Here is a 16,195-nt window from a genome sequence, read left to right as displayed (position 1 = left end):
CTCCATATTGAGCTTTTTCAGAGCCTTCGCTTCCATTGGTGATAACCACCTTGGGGTTTTACTTTCAAGTAAGTCTTTATACCTTATCCAGATATTAAACAATGCTCTTCTAACAATATGATTTTTAAATGCTTTGTGTGCTTTAACCTACAAATATGCATGCCACCCAAATACATTATTGAACCCTTCTAAATCCAAAATGTCTGTATTTTCAAGAAGTAGCCATTCTTTCAGCCAACAAAATGCAGCTGATTCATAATAGAGTTTAAGGTCTGGCAGGGCAAATCCACCTCTTTCTTTTGCAACAGTTAGTATTTTGAATTTTATTCTGGGCTTCTTGCCCTGCCAGACAAATCTAGAAATATCTCTTTGCCACTTCTTGAAACAATCCATCTTATCCAGAATTTGCAATGATTGAAACAAAAATAACATTCTTGGCAACACATTCATCTTTATAACAGCAATTTGTCCCAACAAGGAAAGCTTCAAGTTTGACCATATTTCCAAATCCTTTTTCACTTCTGACCAACATTTCTCATAATTATCTTTAAATAGATTTAAGTTCTTAGCAGTCATGTTAACCCCCAGGTATCTTACTTTCTTTACCAATGTTAAACCTGTCTCCTTCTGAAACCTCTCTCTCTCAATCAATGTTAAGTTTTTCTCAAGAGCCTTAGTTTTTAACTTGTTCAATTTAAATCCTGCCAGTTGACCAAATTCTTGAATCAGTTCCAGTACTCTTTTGGTGCTAGATTCTGGCTCAAAATTTTACATTTGAATGCATTGTACTCTAAGATGCTATGCAGAAAAGTTTGCATTAGACAAGAGAGATTTGTCTCTAGTAAATGCAGCAGAAAAGGTCAGATGCTTCCATTGAGAGTTTAGGTTAATTGATGACTCATTGCTGGAAACTTGAGAACTCAAGAGTTTCCATGTCATGGGAGCAAGCAGGCATGGAAGAGCTGCCAGCTCAGCATGTCTTGAGGAGGAGCTCCCAGTATATAACAGAGAAGTGACTAAGCTCCACAATTATGATCAAGCAAGATGCTTGCATCAAATCTCTCTGGGATCAGAGAGAGGAAAATTACTGAACTGTTTAAGGACTTAAAGAAGAAGGGACCAGATTGCTTGCTTGTTTAAAAGCAATATGTTTCTTTGTATCTTTGTAAGTTTATTTGTAACTACTGTTCTGCAGTTAAGCTTTGAAACTCATTCTTTGTGGTGCAGAGCAAATTATTGTCAATCCTACACAAGGTCCAAGTCAGGGATTCTGCTTGCAGCAACTCTTCTCATCCCTACTCTGCACTGCGTACCAGGGATAGGTGAGCACAAGTGATTTTCCTGACTATCTGCTAGGTTCCTGGGATCAATCCTGTGAGGTTTCCCCTCCCCCATTTTTGATTTGATTACTTGGATTTTATTGACCTCATTTTACTGTTCAGTATATCACTGGTTGATGGTTTTTCATGAAATTGATAAGCAGAATATAAGTGTCAGATTGGGGGTGTGCAGATAGATCAGGAAAGCTTGATCCTAGTAGTTTATGCACTGGTTAGTCCAGGACTGGATTTGTGCCATGTGCCCTATCTAGGGCTCCCTTGGGCTTGATCTGGAATGTGCAGTTAGTGCACAATGCTGCAGCATGATTGCTGGCAGGAGTGAGGCCTTGTTAGCATAGAACACCTATGCTTAGATATCTGCACTGCCTGCCAATTTGCTACTGTGCAAACTTCAAGTGTTACTGTTAGTATCTAAATACCTTAACATCTTGGTATCACCAGGGGCGCCGACTTATAAAAAATATTGGGGGGGCCCATACCGGGGTCCTGCCCCGGGAAGTTTTCTAAGAGCCGCTCCCGGCCTGTTGCTGCTGCTGCCGCCTGCCTCGTGGCCCCCTCGCCAGCTGAGGGAGGGAGAGAGACCGAGAAGGAGAGAGATGCGTGGTGGGCAAGGCAAGTGCCCGCCGCGCCTCGCCTCCCACCGCCCCTCGTGCCGGCCGCCCCCTCCCCTCCCTTCCCCGCACGCGCACGCACGCACGCACGCACGCGCGCTCGCTCGCTCGCCCTCCTCACCCCAGCTCTTGGCCGTTCGCCCCAGGAACTCGCCGCTGTTGGGGTTGTAGATGAACCTCCGCCACTCGGCCATAGACTGGCTGAAGGGCTTCTTCTCCTCCTTGGCCATAGCGAGAGAGAGAGAGAGAGGCTGGAAAGAGAGAGGGAGCTCGGCGGTTCGCAGGCGGCGGTTTTTCCCCTGCCGAAACAACAACGGCTCCTCAGAACCGCTAAGTAACTCTCCCTCAGGCGCCCGGCGGGAGAGCAGAAGAGAGGAAAAGGAAAGAGGGGCTGGGCCAGTCGCACGCACCGAGCAAAACTACTCGCGCCGCCTCTTTTACTACCGTAATAATTATTTGTTTTAACTCATTACTGAATGTATTTTAAAAGGTAACTATCGTCAAACAAGGAAAATAAAAAATACCAACATAATTTTGTGATTTTACAAAGCATAATATAACTAATAATTTTCTTAAATTATTGGGGGGGGAGCCCCCCAAACGATTTTTTGAGGGGGCTCGGGCCCCCTCAGGCCCCATGGAGTCGGCGCCTATGGGTATCACTTTACCTGCAAGATCTCCTTGCTCCATAAGCTCCCACTTGACTGCTTCGATCTATGAAACTGACACTGTTACAGATGTCAGAAAATATTTGTTCTGCACATGTAAGAAATCAAGATTTTAGTGTACACTTTGGAACTCTATGCCTATTGACAGGCAGCTTCACTGTACTCTTTTCATCACCTGCTAAAAACATTTTTTGTTTAGACAAGCCTTCCCAGATATGTTGATGTGTGTTTTAATCTGTTTTTGGTTCATTGCTGATTTTACTTTATTTTATTGAATAGGTGTTTTTAACTGTCTTTACTGATAGTTTTACTTTTTAAAAAATTCTCTTTGTGAACTGGTTTTGTTTTGTTTTTACATTCAAGTGATGTATAAATTTCATGAAATAAAGATATAATAAGTAAATAAATATTGTGAGCTCCATGGAGCTCCTTCATGGATCACTTTGGGGCACAATCGGCCTTCAGTCTTCCAAGGGCATTGTAAAATTATCACATGGTTCAATCATTGACCCCAGACAGACCAATTCAATTACAGCAAATGGCATTTTATGGATGCAGTTGGATTAAAGAAGGTTATTTGTTTGTTTTTCTTTTCTTTTTTGCATCACTGGCCCTGACTTAGCACAGTAATTCAAAATGAATTCACATGTGAAGATATAGAAATCATACTGGCTTGCTATTCAAAGTTCCATGCCCTCCTCAGCAGTGTTCTAGTTTATATTACTGCCACTGGCAACATTTGTACCAGGCTTGCCCCAAACAGACTTCCCTTCCACTATTTTTAAAATATTTTTTTTGCTAATCACATTTTTATAGTAAACTGCACACATCTGTGCTTAGAAACCGCAGGCTCATTCTACATACAGCCAATGAAAATTGACATTTCTTACATCCCAAGGTTAACACAGCTGTCATTAAACACTGTTCCACCATTTTTTGTTCCTTCAGCAGTTATTTGTGCTATTTTAAAATCCTCTCCTGAATACAGATGGGAATAAACACATATCAGACCTAAGTGTTGGTTTCTGCTCTCTTCACTGTGCAGCGAAGTGCTTGTCACGAGACAGGTGTTTACATTCCACAGTCTGTGCTGTTGGAGTTTCTCACGGGAAAGGAGACTGGATGTGACGTACACTGGTTTCCTGTTTTTCACTGTTCTCTCGGTGTTTCTCTCCGTGTTTCAGAGGAGAGAGGATGCTTTCTCTGCTCCGGCAGAGGCAAGATCTTTTTCTGTAATCTACCAGCTTTGAAATGTAAATAAAGCAATTTAGAGTATGTGCACGTATTCCTCATCATTCCGCTGTGCACGGGACACTGCAAATTCAACACTAAGATGGTGCAGTAAATGTAACTGTCATTACTCATATACGCCTCTCTCACAAGAAAATGTTATTACAATGCACAGGAAGGAATGAGAAAATAAAAATAGTGTTATTATGGCAAAATGAAAGGATGCAATAAAGCACTGCTGAAAGATGACTGAAAATACAATCCTTCCATGCACCAGGTGACCAAAGTCACTGCTTCACTGGGGGTAGAGATATAAAGTCCAAATGCTGGGTAATAGTTTGGAATCAGTGTCCTTGTGCCAGGTTATGTGTTCCTAAGCCCTTCTAGAAACCATTACAAACCAAATAGAACGATCTTTCCACCCTCAGCACATAGACTATTTGTTAATATTCTGTGATATCACAGTGGCTCAGGATCTGGCTTCAGTTTTTAGGCTATTTAATAGCTATGTAGCTGAGCACCAGATTAAAACTATTTGCCCAGGCCTTTTTTGATTATGGTAGTTTAGCTGAGTGAATGGGCTTATTTCTGTTAAGTATAATTGTTCAATTCACACGGAAGTGGAGAATGCCTGTGTGTACTGCTGAAAGGGTTTAATTGAAATATTCCATTGAAGCTAAAGAAGAGCAAGAAAATCTCTCTAAGCACTTAGATGGGTTGATAATTAACTATTGTTGCCCTCTGCTAGCTAACACATGAGTGTTTAACCTTAGATCACATGAGAAGTATTGAATTGCAAATCACCATCTTGGGGAGTTGGTCTATTGTTTGCCAGGTTGGGAGAAGGTTGTGTAATCTCCATGAGTAAATACAGCTCCAGGCCAAATGGAGGCTCTAAGGAGAGAGAGAGACCTTTGCTTCTAGATCTGTTTGGAATCATAGAAAATACTGGCAAGGAACTGGTGCCCTCAGGTGCCTTGATGCTGACCCCTAAGCTAGCCCATTCAGTTGAGTGGAAGCAGTGAATTCATGCACACATTTCTTTGCACAAGCACACTTTCCTCATCCATTGAAATGAATTAAGTACATTTTGGTTTTGGAGAGCTGAACACATACTAGAATGGGTGTTTTTTTGTTTTTTTTTTAGAAGGAAGATAGACTATGCTTAATGATTCCCTCCAGGAACTAATTCCTCCCAATTTATGTCTCAGAAATAACTAGAGGAAAAACAATTCAGCACTGAAAATGCATTCAGAAAGAATTAATATTAATTAGCAGTTATCTGAGGCTGTTCATGCTTAGTCCTTAAATGCTTGACAAAGAAATGCAAGCACAATTTTTCATTATTATTCTTTCTTTAATAGGGGAAATTCCTCTGCTTAGGCAATTACTGAGAGCAGCAGAAAGACCAAAAATGAAAGATGAAAAGATACATTGTACTGAAAAGAGATACAAACTGCTCCACGGGGAAGTCTCCACAGAGATACAACACACACACACACACACACACGACATTTTACAGGTTTTGGACAAAACTGCTTTGAAGAAAGTTTTTGAGGTTTGTGAAATGGATTTCACTTCTGCATTATCACTGAGCAATGTGATCCAAGAGGGATCTCAAATTACAGCATCATCTTCATTACTTACAGTAGGCTATTCAGACATCTCATAAACATCTCACTATATGTTTTTTAATTGGCACTAGTAAAAAAAAGAGAGAGGGAACTATTTGAATAGTTCAAATGGGGGTTATTTATTAACCATTCATTCCGATTTTGTGTGTAGTGTGTGTGGGAGGGGAGAGAGAGAGAGAGGTTAGATGATGTTGCATCAAGACAGTGTTCTCACACATTCCAACGCATTTTCCCATCACTTTTGTTGCCGCAGAAAGTCTGGTCTTTGGGAAGGAGAGTGCATTTGCTGTGCAAGACTTCCAAATAAACTATAATTGTGCAATCTGAATCTGCCGGAATGTGAATGAATTCCAGCTGAAAGCAGCAACAGTCTGGGAGCATCTTGTCCCACTGACTCATCTCAGGGTGGCATAGAGTAATTCCAGGAATGCCTCTAACATTGTGTTCCAACCACAGATAACTTGTTGCTAGGAATCAGCTCCATTGATGATACTTACCTGGTCCTATTGGGTCTGCACATACCATCAATCCACTAAACATGCTATGAGATATCTTATTACTTTGGGACTCTGCATTAACTTTGCATTCAGGATGTTATTGGGCATCTGCACAAAAGCTAGGAAGAGCTGACATGTATGGAAATGAGTCAACCACTCATTGAGAACTCAAAGGCAAGGTCAGCATGTCTACCAAATGTGTCTGCATTTCAGCAACCCTTGTTTCTGTCAAAACTTAATTAGGAGAAGTCTATCTCAAAATGCCTTTGCAGGAGAACCATTTCAAAATTAACATCGCCTCAATCTGAAAATAAAGCGGATCCTCTCTGCTGTGCTTCAGATTTCCCTAATTAACTATATCCCTGGGCACTTTCAGCTGTTTTTTAATGGCATCACCTGGGTCTCTCTGCAGCTCCCGTCCACAATGCTGTCACACTGGTTCCCCTTCCTGAACATTCCCCTGGGGCCTCCTTACATTGTTCCTGTTGGGATCCCTCTGAGTTATCTTCTTTTCATCATCCATGCTCTTGGTTTTTCAGCATCCCCTAGGCTCTCAGCTGATCCTCAACTATACAATGGTACCTCAGGTTGCATACACTTCAGATTACATACGCTTCAGGTTACAGACTCCGCTAACCCAGAAATATTGCCCCAGGTTAAGAACTTTGCTTCAGGATGAGAACAGAAATCGTGCTCTGGTGGTGCAGCGGCAGCAGGAGGTCCCATTAGCTAAAGTGGAGCTTCAGGTTAAGAACAGTTTCAGATTAAGAACAGACCTCCAGAACGAATTAAGTTCTTAACCTGAGGTACCGAGGTAAATATATTTAAGTGCAGTTTCTCATTAAGATGCTTCTGTGTGAAGCTTTCCTGATCGGAGTCCTGTACACACAAAAGACATGATGCCCCATGGAAAATAAATGCTTCCAAATGCAGGTTGCTGGAAACCAGATGAGAGAAGAGTACTCATGCTGCTTGCTGGTTTCCCACAAGGATCTGGTTGGCCACTGGGAGAGCAGGATGCTGGTCATTGTCTTGATCCAGCAGGCTATTCTTATATTCTTATAATAAAGAACAGACATAGACAAGAACGGGGACTTTATCCAGCCCCAGCACAATATTTGGAAAAGTGCAAAACCAAGTGGTTATCCAAGTTCTGATCTTCAGATTAGTCTGATATATGCAGATAAGGTCACTTTGTGCTAGAATTTGCAATTTCTGGATTATGTCTACTTTCTAGAAATAATCAGAGTTACTTCTTTTTACCTTTTAAGAGCTAAATAGCTTCACCCGAAAAGACTGAGCCAGACAGAGCTTATGCAGGATTGAAGTACAAAGAGATGAGGCTGTGATTTTCTTTACTTGATTTAGGAGACTGAGACTGCACCACTGACTCTCCCTCTCACAACATGTGGCCTCTCTGGGTCCGTGTTCAGTATCCAACATTGAGGATGGATGTCTGCAGCAAGAAAGTTTACATGTACAGACATAGATTTCCTTGCAAGCTGATACCTTACATCAGCGATGGGGAAACTGTGACCCTCCAGCTGTTTTTGGACAACAACTCCCATCATCCCTCACCATTGACATACTGTTTGGAGAGCTTAGAACTCAAGTCCCATCCAGGGAGTCACAAGTTCTGCATCCCTACCCTACATGATCAGGATTCCAGTTCACAAGGAGATGTGTGGACATTCACACTCAATGCATGGACATCAAGGCTACAAAACTTTAGTGGTAGTACTTAGCACCCACTTCTCCTTATCTGCATGATGTAGGGTTGCCACATTTAAAAAAGTAAAAACCAGGACATCCCAAAAGTTCTTCACCTTTTTTAGGAAGACCCCAAAGTTAATTCCATGTTTGAAATCCTGGTACATATGGCAGCCCTGGCATGGAGCCCCTTCAAATGAGTAATCTGTTTACAGGAGATACTTTGAGACAAAATTCTGAGCAGCTGCTTCCCAGTTCTGTAGATGACACTTGTCTGTGGGGGGCAACAGCGTCGTATTGAATGTCCCATCACTGTCCTTCAGCAATATAAAAATTTTACCATTCTCCCAGATCTCTGTGCACATATTTCGAGAAAAGGGGGATCGGCAACATCACATGGGGAAACAAAATCAACAAGATTGTCACTGGATCATTTCATGCCAAGTATGTATCTGCAAAATACAAATTAAGGCATCACAACATTGAATGGAAGGATACAAAATGTTCTCGAAAATGAATGAACTGCAAAAATGCACTTTATCTTTTATCCTTTCCTGCCTCAAGCAGTTCATAAATTTGACAGTAGTTGTATATTATGTCCAGCACATAATCAATTAACCTTAATTATTTTTGTCTTACTTATTGCCTTAAGTCTAACTCAAAGTTATACATATTCATATTGATGATCCAGGATATGAGCACCACATTTTCACCATGTTTAACTTTCTCTCTTTCATTCATTATCATTTCTTTCAGCCGTAGCATCTGTATAATGTTTCTTCCATGATAGGTAGAAATTTATTCAATTTGTCCAAAATGCCACAGCTGGAGTTCCATTTAGATAACATTTAATTCTTGTTTTAAAACAGATGTTTAGGCTGCCAGTCAGGCCCAAAATATCTGAAAGTCTGCCTTGTTCTCTACAAGGCCCTCTTGTTAGTTCTGCCACCCTCAACAGCTCAGAGACTGGCAGGCCAAGAGAGGACATTCTCTGCGACAGCCCCTATGTTGTGGAGTTCTCTCACCATAGAGGCGCATCTGGCAACTTCATTATATAGTATTAGGTGAATGCCAAAGATGTACCTCTTTATCTTGGCCTCTCTCTTTTTAGGTTATTTTTGGATTTTCAGGTTTACAAACAACAACAAAGAAAACAATTAAGATATAATCAATACACCCCCTTTGACTTTTCTTCTGCCCTTTTGTGGATCCTTATGCCAACATTCCTTTATCTTTGACAACCACAATAGATATTTTCAGGACCTACAAAAAAAAATCCATTTTTAAAAAGAGAGCAATTGTAAGTTTTCAAAACAACATTTTGATGTATTTTAAATTGTTGTAACCCACCCTGGAACTTTACAGTGATGGGTGGATAGTAAATTAAAATAATAGTAATAATACTGCAAAAAATCCAAAATTAATAGGATATGACATGCATATAAACTAGGACATGCCTCATAATGATACCTTCAGGTGCTGCTTGTTCAATTGTTCCTGAAACATCCACATACACACCCCGTATTTTTTTAGAATGTTTAAGAAAGACTATCAAATTTCAGCTAGAGCATTCTAATTTATTATGTCCTTTTTATATTTAGTATGTTTATGGAAATATATCTCCTGTTTATGCAGGCTTATGAAATGTAGGTCACTGATTTCTCCCCCTCCCCCATCAGTCTGCTTCATTTGCATGAAACATGACATACAAAATTACTTTCTCTTTCTCTCACCTTTGGTGAGTTTCCATTCTGAAATAGTGATAAAATAACCAAAAGAAATGGGTTTACAGTCTCCTGTGTTTCAGTTCTATTGCTAGCATCAATACACACTGCAAGGGAGTTTTGACACAAAGTGCTTTCTGGGTTCATAGCTGGTGTGGATGCACGTAAATGTCTGGATATGTATCTCCATCTCATATCACAGTGTTTATATAGACCTAAACTGCAGGATAAGTCTTATGATATAAATAAGGATGCACATATCTATCTGGGGCCACTTGCTTCTACATGCAACTAATTGGTCACAAGTAGAGCTAGACTGGGGTCATTTTGAAAACTGACAGACAATTTATACTGTTATGAGGATTTTTTTTTGTTTTGTTGTTGTTGTTTTTAGGGGTTGGCTAAATGCATGGGCTGCCTTCTAATTTATGGAATAGCTAGGCTAGCTTCCTGGTGAGTTGATAGCCTGGGTAATGGACCGTTAAGGGAATAAAGGAAGTGGATCTGTACAAGATAACAAATGGGTGGACCCCCTTCTTCAACTGGCTGGTAGTTAGAAAGAAAAAGACAAAGGCAAGAGCTGAGTCTGGAGTGATGTGAACTAGAAACAAAGAGGAAAGGAAAGTCCTATTGGGGTGTTAATGTTGTGAACTCCTCCTTCATAGGGCTCAGGTTGTTTATATTTGTAAATGAACCATATAACATAAAGACACCACAGTCTCCATTGTACCTCATTCCAAAAGAACCTTGGGTAAGCACCTGGAAATCTTGGAATCTCACACTACTCAGTGATTGGGGTGCCATGCAACAGTATCTTCTGAGATGCCATTCAGTTGGTTGATATGTTTGTTGGGGCTAAAGCCACCCAAGTTTTTATGAGGTACCCTTCAAATAACCAAAATACTTGCCCTCCACTTACGTTTTTAATGAAATTACCCAATGATAATTTAGCTTTATTTCAGGAAAATTGACACCCATTTCCATGTTACAGTTAAACGAGAATGTTGCTCTCCTCAGCAGACTTTAACATTGCATTAATTTGAGCTATTGATGAGTATTAACTGTGAATGTAAATGACTGTTGTGACTGAGGTTGCCACACATCTGGAATTTCTAGGACATTCAGCCCTTGCAAATAGCTCAACAACTCTTTGATTTAAAAAGCTCAACAACTTTTGTGTCTGGATTTTGTGTCCAGATTTGTGTCAACCCTAACACCAACTGAATGCCAACTCAAAACATAATATTTGTCCATAGAATCCATATTCATTTGAGAGTCATCAAGTGTTCTTTACTAATCAAGACATCACATGATGTAACTGCATATGGGACCCAGCTCTGTAACTTACCAATTTAATGGCACTTTATTCTGTCTAATTGTACATAGTATCACAGCCCTGTATATTGAGCAAGTAGTAACAATGCCAAAGATGAGTGTTAACTATTGTTCAATATCTAGGACTATAGCACTATGTAGTTAGATGGTGAAAGTGTAATTAAAGTTGATTAAAAGTTGTGAGCTCAGTTAATATTTTAAACCCATCTGTTTTCCATCTTTAAGGTGCTATCCACATCTAGAACTGCAAAATCTATTAATAATGCGATTTTCTGCTCCACATGTATCAGCACTCTGCCTAGTTTGTTAATGTGTATGTGCTTTCCCCCTTGATCCCAAGAGAGTCTATAACTTTGTCTAGATCAAAGCCTTGTACAATAAATGACGCAGTACTTCAGCCGAAAAGGTTATTCATGGTCATTTAATGAGGCACCATATAAATGCCAATGAATAAAGAGATATATTTAAGTTGCCCAGGATGCTATATATCTGGCAATTCAAGTGATCATTGACTATGAAATTTAAATTTGATTTTCGTTTTCAGGAGATGTTGCCTATACACATTATAAAATATAACAACAACTCCTAGATGAGGCACAGAAAAGGGCCTTTGTGGTAAAAACCTATGGAGCGGAATGAGACAAAACCTTGAGTATCCAGGACCCAAGCCATTTAGGGTTTTAAAGCAAATCATCATCACTTTATATTGTGCGTGGAAACTAAGGGGCAACCAGTGTAACTATTGCAGAATATGTAAAATCTCAGGGGTGAGTTTCTGCTTACATATTTGATGCTGCGTTTTAGGCCAAAGTGAAGTTCCAGAAGACTCTTCAAAGGCAGGCCCAAGTCGATATCATTGCAGTAATCTAACCGAGATTCACATAAGGTATGCATTAAAATGGCCAGGTCTGATGTCTGGCAGGACCCTCAGCTTAGTAAATGCACCCTGACTACAAAATATCTAGATGCAAAGCTGAATCCAAATGGCAAATCTGATTTTTCAAGAGGAGTGCTACCCTATTCAAGATAAGCTCAATTCCTATTGATGGCACACATATCAGCTCACAAGACAATCTTTCCCAGCAGCTTCATGTAGTTGGGAGACAAATTTCATCTTTGAGCCAAGAGATCAAACCTAAGTTGTCCACCAGCACCTTTTAGGAATGAGCCTCAAGGAAAGATTAGAACCTCAGAACTGAGCCCCAAGGAAGGACTGGAACAGTGCCTCCCAAGCACATTACATCCAGGTTATCCAGAAGGATGCCATTGCTGATGGTGTGCAATGCAAGATACCCAAAGCTGTGTCAGTCACAAAACCAGTCTTGAACCCAAACTGAAATGGGTGTAGGTCAGGGGTTCCCAAAGTGTGGCCCTCAAATGACCAGTGGTCCATGAGCTTCATTCAGGTGGTCTGTAGTATAAATAAATGAGTATAAATGAACTAAATAAATCATACAATACCTAGCACAGCGTACTGCACAGGCAGAAAATCATTAAGTGTTCTACCAAGACCCTCAGAAATTTCCAGGTGATCCATAGGAAACAAATTTGGGGACCACTAGTCTAAGCAATTGTTATTATTATTATTATTATTATTATTATTATTATTATTATTATTATTACCCCGCCTATCTCTGGGCGGCTTCCAACAAAACACTAAAATACAATAACCTATTAAACATTAAAAGCTTTCCTAAAAAGGGCTGCCTTCAGATGTCTTCTAAAAGTTTGGTAGTTTTTTTCTCTTTGACATCTGATGGGAGGGCATTCCACAGAGTGGGTGCCACTACCACCCTCAAACATATGAAGTCAAGACACGCTCAAGCATCTGGCTCAAAACTGGGAGATTTGAGGCTGGCCAGAAATTATTCAACATGTTGGGATCCAGGGAGACTCCCTAAACAAAGCTTTCACAACAGGCAATGGGTGGGTAAGCATTTATCACTCTGCTTACCCACCAAGCCAAGACTTCTCTGTCTGCTTTAATCAAAGGCCTATCATGCAAGAGGCCAATTTCACATATCCAGAGGTCTTGTCCTCATCATTAGGTCACACAAATTGAACAGTATCCATAATAAGAGGACAGGCAGCTACTGATGGTACTTCCATAGGATCCACTATTGTTATGACAGCTAAATCTAAATGAAAGTGGGTGAAGGTAACTATTTGCACAGCTTCTAGCAGAGGGAAGTGGAACCTGTGGCCTTCCATATATTGTCATTGACCATGTTTGATGGAGCTGATGGGAGTTGGAGTTCAACAGTATCCTGAGGGCTACTGGTTCCTCGGCTCTGTTCTAGCAGACATGTTGCAGTGGTCCACTGAGTCTTCTTTTCCCAATTTTCCAGGCCCTTGACATAACAAACCTTCAAGGTTGCAGAACCCTCATGCCACTCAGGTTGTAGCTGTAATTGCGGTTCTTCTTCTGCCTCTCCCTTCCTCCACCTGCAGACTAGGGGAACAGCTCAGGGGACTTTGGGATCTGAATTGCATCCACCACCTCCATCTCCAGCTCACCCAGGGACCACAATACACTGACGGTGATACTTTCCTGAGTAACATAAGCTACCTAGTGCAATGATTTCAAGGGTACTGCAATAACATCTAGAGGTGTGAACCCCTATTTAATTAATCATGCACCTGCATAAAATTCCAATAATTTAAATATCAGGGATAAAAATTTACAGGCTGAAATGTATTGGTAAAGCCTTTATGTGTGCCAGTGAAAACCGGCAAATCCCATTTAGTACATTTTTCCACCAGGTATAGTTTCTCAGATCTCCAGATGTTCCTTTTTCAACATAATCTCTTGTTGGAACCTATTCAATTAAATGTAGACAGGTGAATGGGCAGCATGCCACTGCAACAGATGGGAATGAGGCATCCTAGGCAAGAATTATGTACAAACAGTTAAAATGTGATCTGCTGGAAATCCAGACAAAAGTGCAATGGAGGTGGCATTCAGCACTCCGGGAATTACACTAAGAGAGCATGGTTTTAGTTATGGAGCTGAATGCTCAACTGTTGAATAGGTTCCAGAAAAGAGAGATCCATTTTTATTCTTGGCACATTTCAAATCAATTCTGATATTTTGATGTAATCTTTCTTAGATTTTAAACATAATTCTTAGAATTTATCTAGAATATCTGGATTTTTAAAATCTAAAATATTATTTAGTGCTACTAACCACTTGTTTACATGTGGCTTGATACTACTTTTTCTTAGTGGCGTATAATCGGGATACCAAAGGAATACAGTATAAAATCAGTTAAAATCACCATTAAAAACAGAGAAACTTACTGCCTGCTGAAATTAAAGAAAAGCTCCTCCCTTGGCCAGCTCATAGCAACTGCTGAAGAGCCCATAAGGAGGAGGACAGGTTGTCGCCACTGAGGCCCAGCCCCATGTGACACACCAGCTCTGAGGGGCAGGTGGAGGACAAGAACCCCCTGGGCGGGAAGAAAGGTGGAGTAGTGTGGGGCACAAGGAGACATGATGGTTTTTTTTATATAAAAAAAGCTTTGAGTGACTGCATCTAATCTTCCCCTTTCTAAAATTTATTTATTGGTGTGTGTTTTTTATACCAAAGAATAAAATAAAATAAAATAAAATAAAATAAAATAAAATAAAATAAAATAAAATAAAATAAAATAAAATAAAATAAAATAAAATAAATCAGGATTAAGGGATTTTCTCAGGACCACCAAGGAACCATTGGTGTACTAGTGGTAGCACTCACCCTTCTTCTGGTAGGAAATGCTCTGCAGCAGTGCAGGGAGGACAAAAAAATGGGGGTCGAGGAGGGTCATTTGCAGGGGATTAAGGATGTCCCTAGTCCCTATTTTCATATGAGGAATGTTGGAGGGTATGGTTTTGTATTTTAAAATGTAAAAAACTATTAACATTTTTTAAAAGGTAACAAAACATATTGACTCCCTTTATCATATATTTCAGCCATTAGTAACCCTCCCTGGGATCACTTGTTGATGAAAAGTGAGATAGATATGCAATATCTGTCTGTCTGTCTATCTATTTATCTATCTATCTATCTATCTATCATCTATCTATCTATCTATCTATCTATCTATCTATCATCTATCTATCTATCTATCTATCTATCTATCTGTGTATCTATCTATCTGTCATCTATCTATCTATCTATCTATCTATCTATCTATCTATCTATTGTTACATTGAAGATGCCTGCCAATTACTCCAGACTCAAAATCTCAAGCTCCAGGAGAGAGTTCTGTTCTTTGAAGATAGTCATCCCTGCCGAGATTATTTTATTTCCCCCTCGGAGCTGTACTGATCTTCGTTTCTTCTCTAGTACAGTTTCAGCAGGAACTCTATTGCCAATGCAGAAGCCCACTGTGTAAACTATGGAAAGGAACTAGCAGCATCAGCATGACTGCAAAGCAGGATTAAGACCAATGGAAGAGCTGCACCGGAAGAGTGAATAACAACGCTTGCTCTCCATCACAATAAATCATCTAAAACTCAGGCAAGGGGGGGGGGGGAACAAGGAAAAAATATTCTTATGGCATTTAGAAGACTAAAACTGTTTAACTGTTTTTAATTGTCCTTTTTAACTGGCTTGTTTTATTGTACATTTTAATTAAGGGTGTTTAAATGCTTTGGTGGAATCGTTATTGTGTGCAGATTGTACTTTAAGAACAACAATTTAAAATGTTTATTTGGAAAATGCAGCAAATTTTACCCAATTAAACTAAATTAAACAGAAGTCAGTGCCAATCTTTCCTTTCCCCACACATCAGAGTACAACCATGCCTTTGTTAAGATACGTTTTCTGAGACAGAAGTATGCCTATGTCTTTCTTCAACAGAACAACTGGTTCATCTGTTGCACATAGGGGCTGCCAAGGAGCAACAGTCTACTGTCCCAGACAGAACGTCCTTCATCCTTCTCCTTTATCACACACATGAGCAATAAGGAAGGATGGAAGCTCTGTTTTGGGAGTGGTGCATATGAAGGCAGGGTACCAAATACCTCTATACTACTGCAAAGTCATCTAATGGACAACAACAAGATCCATTTCTATTGTACAGTCTTTGTACTTTATTGTAACATTTATATATGTTATATAATCACCGCTTCTGCGCATGCGCATGATGTCATTTTGCGTGTCTGTGCATGCGCGAGTGGTGAAACCTGGAATTAACCCTTTCTGGTACTTCCGGGTTGCCACGGGACACAACCTGAAAAAACGTATCATGAAGCAAATGCAACACGAGGTATGACTGTACTGTCCGTTTCTTTTGACATTGAATGCATATGTCCCAGAAATCTCATTACTTATTTCATTTCACGGCCCCACTGTTTAGAAGTGCATGTTCTTTCTACCACTTATAAACCTTTTACAATAGTAATAATAGTATGAGAAATCAGCTGCTCTGGTACAATGATAGTATGATTAAGATATCAT

The sequence above is a fragment of the Podarcis cretensis genome, assembly GCF_951804945.1.
Source record: "Podarcis cretensis genome assembly, chromosome: 9".
NCBI lineage: Eukaryota > Metazoa > Chordata > Lepidosauria > Squamata > Lacertidae > Podarcis > Podarcis cretensis.
Note: the sequence above shows the minus strand (reverse complement) of the source record.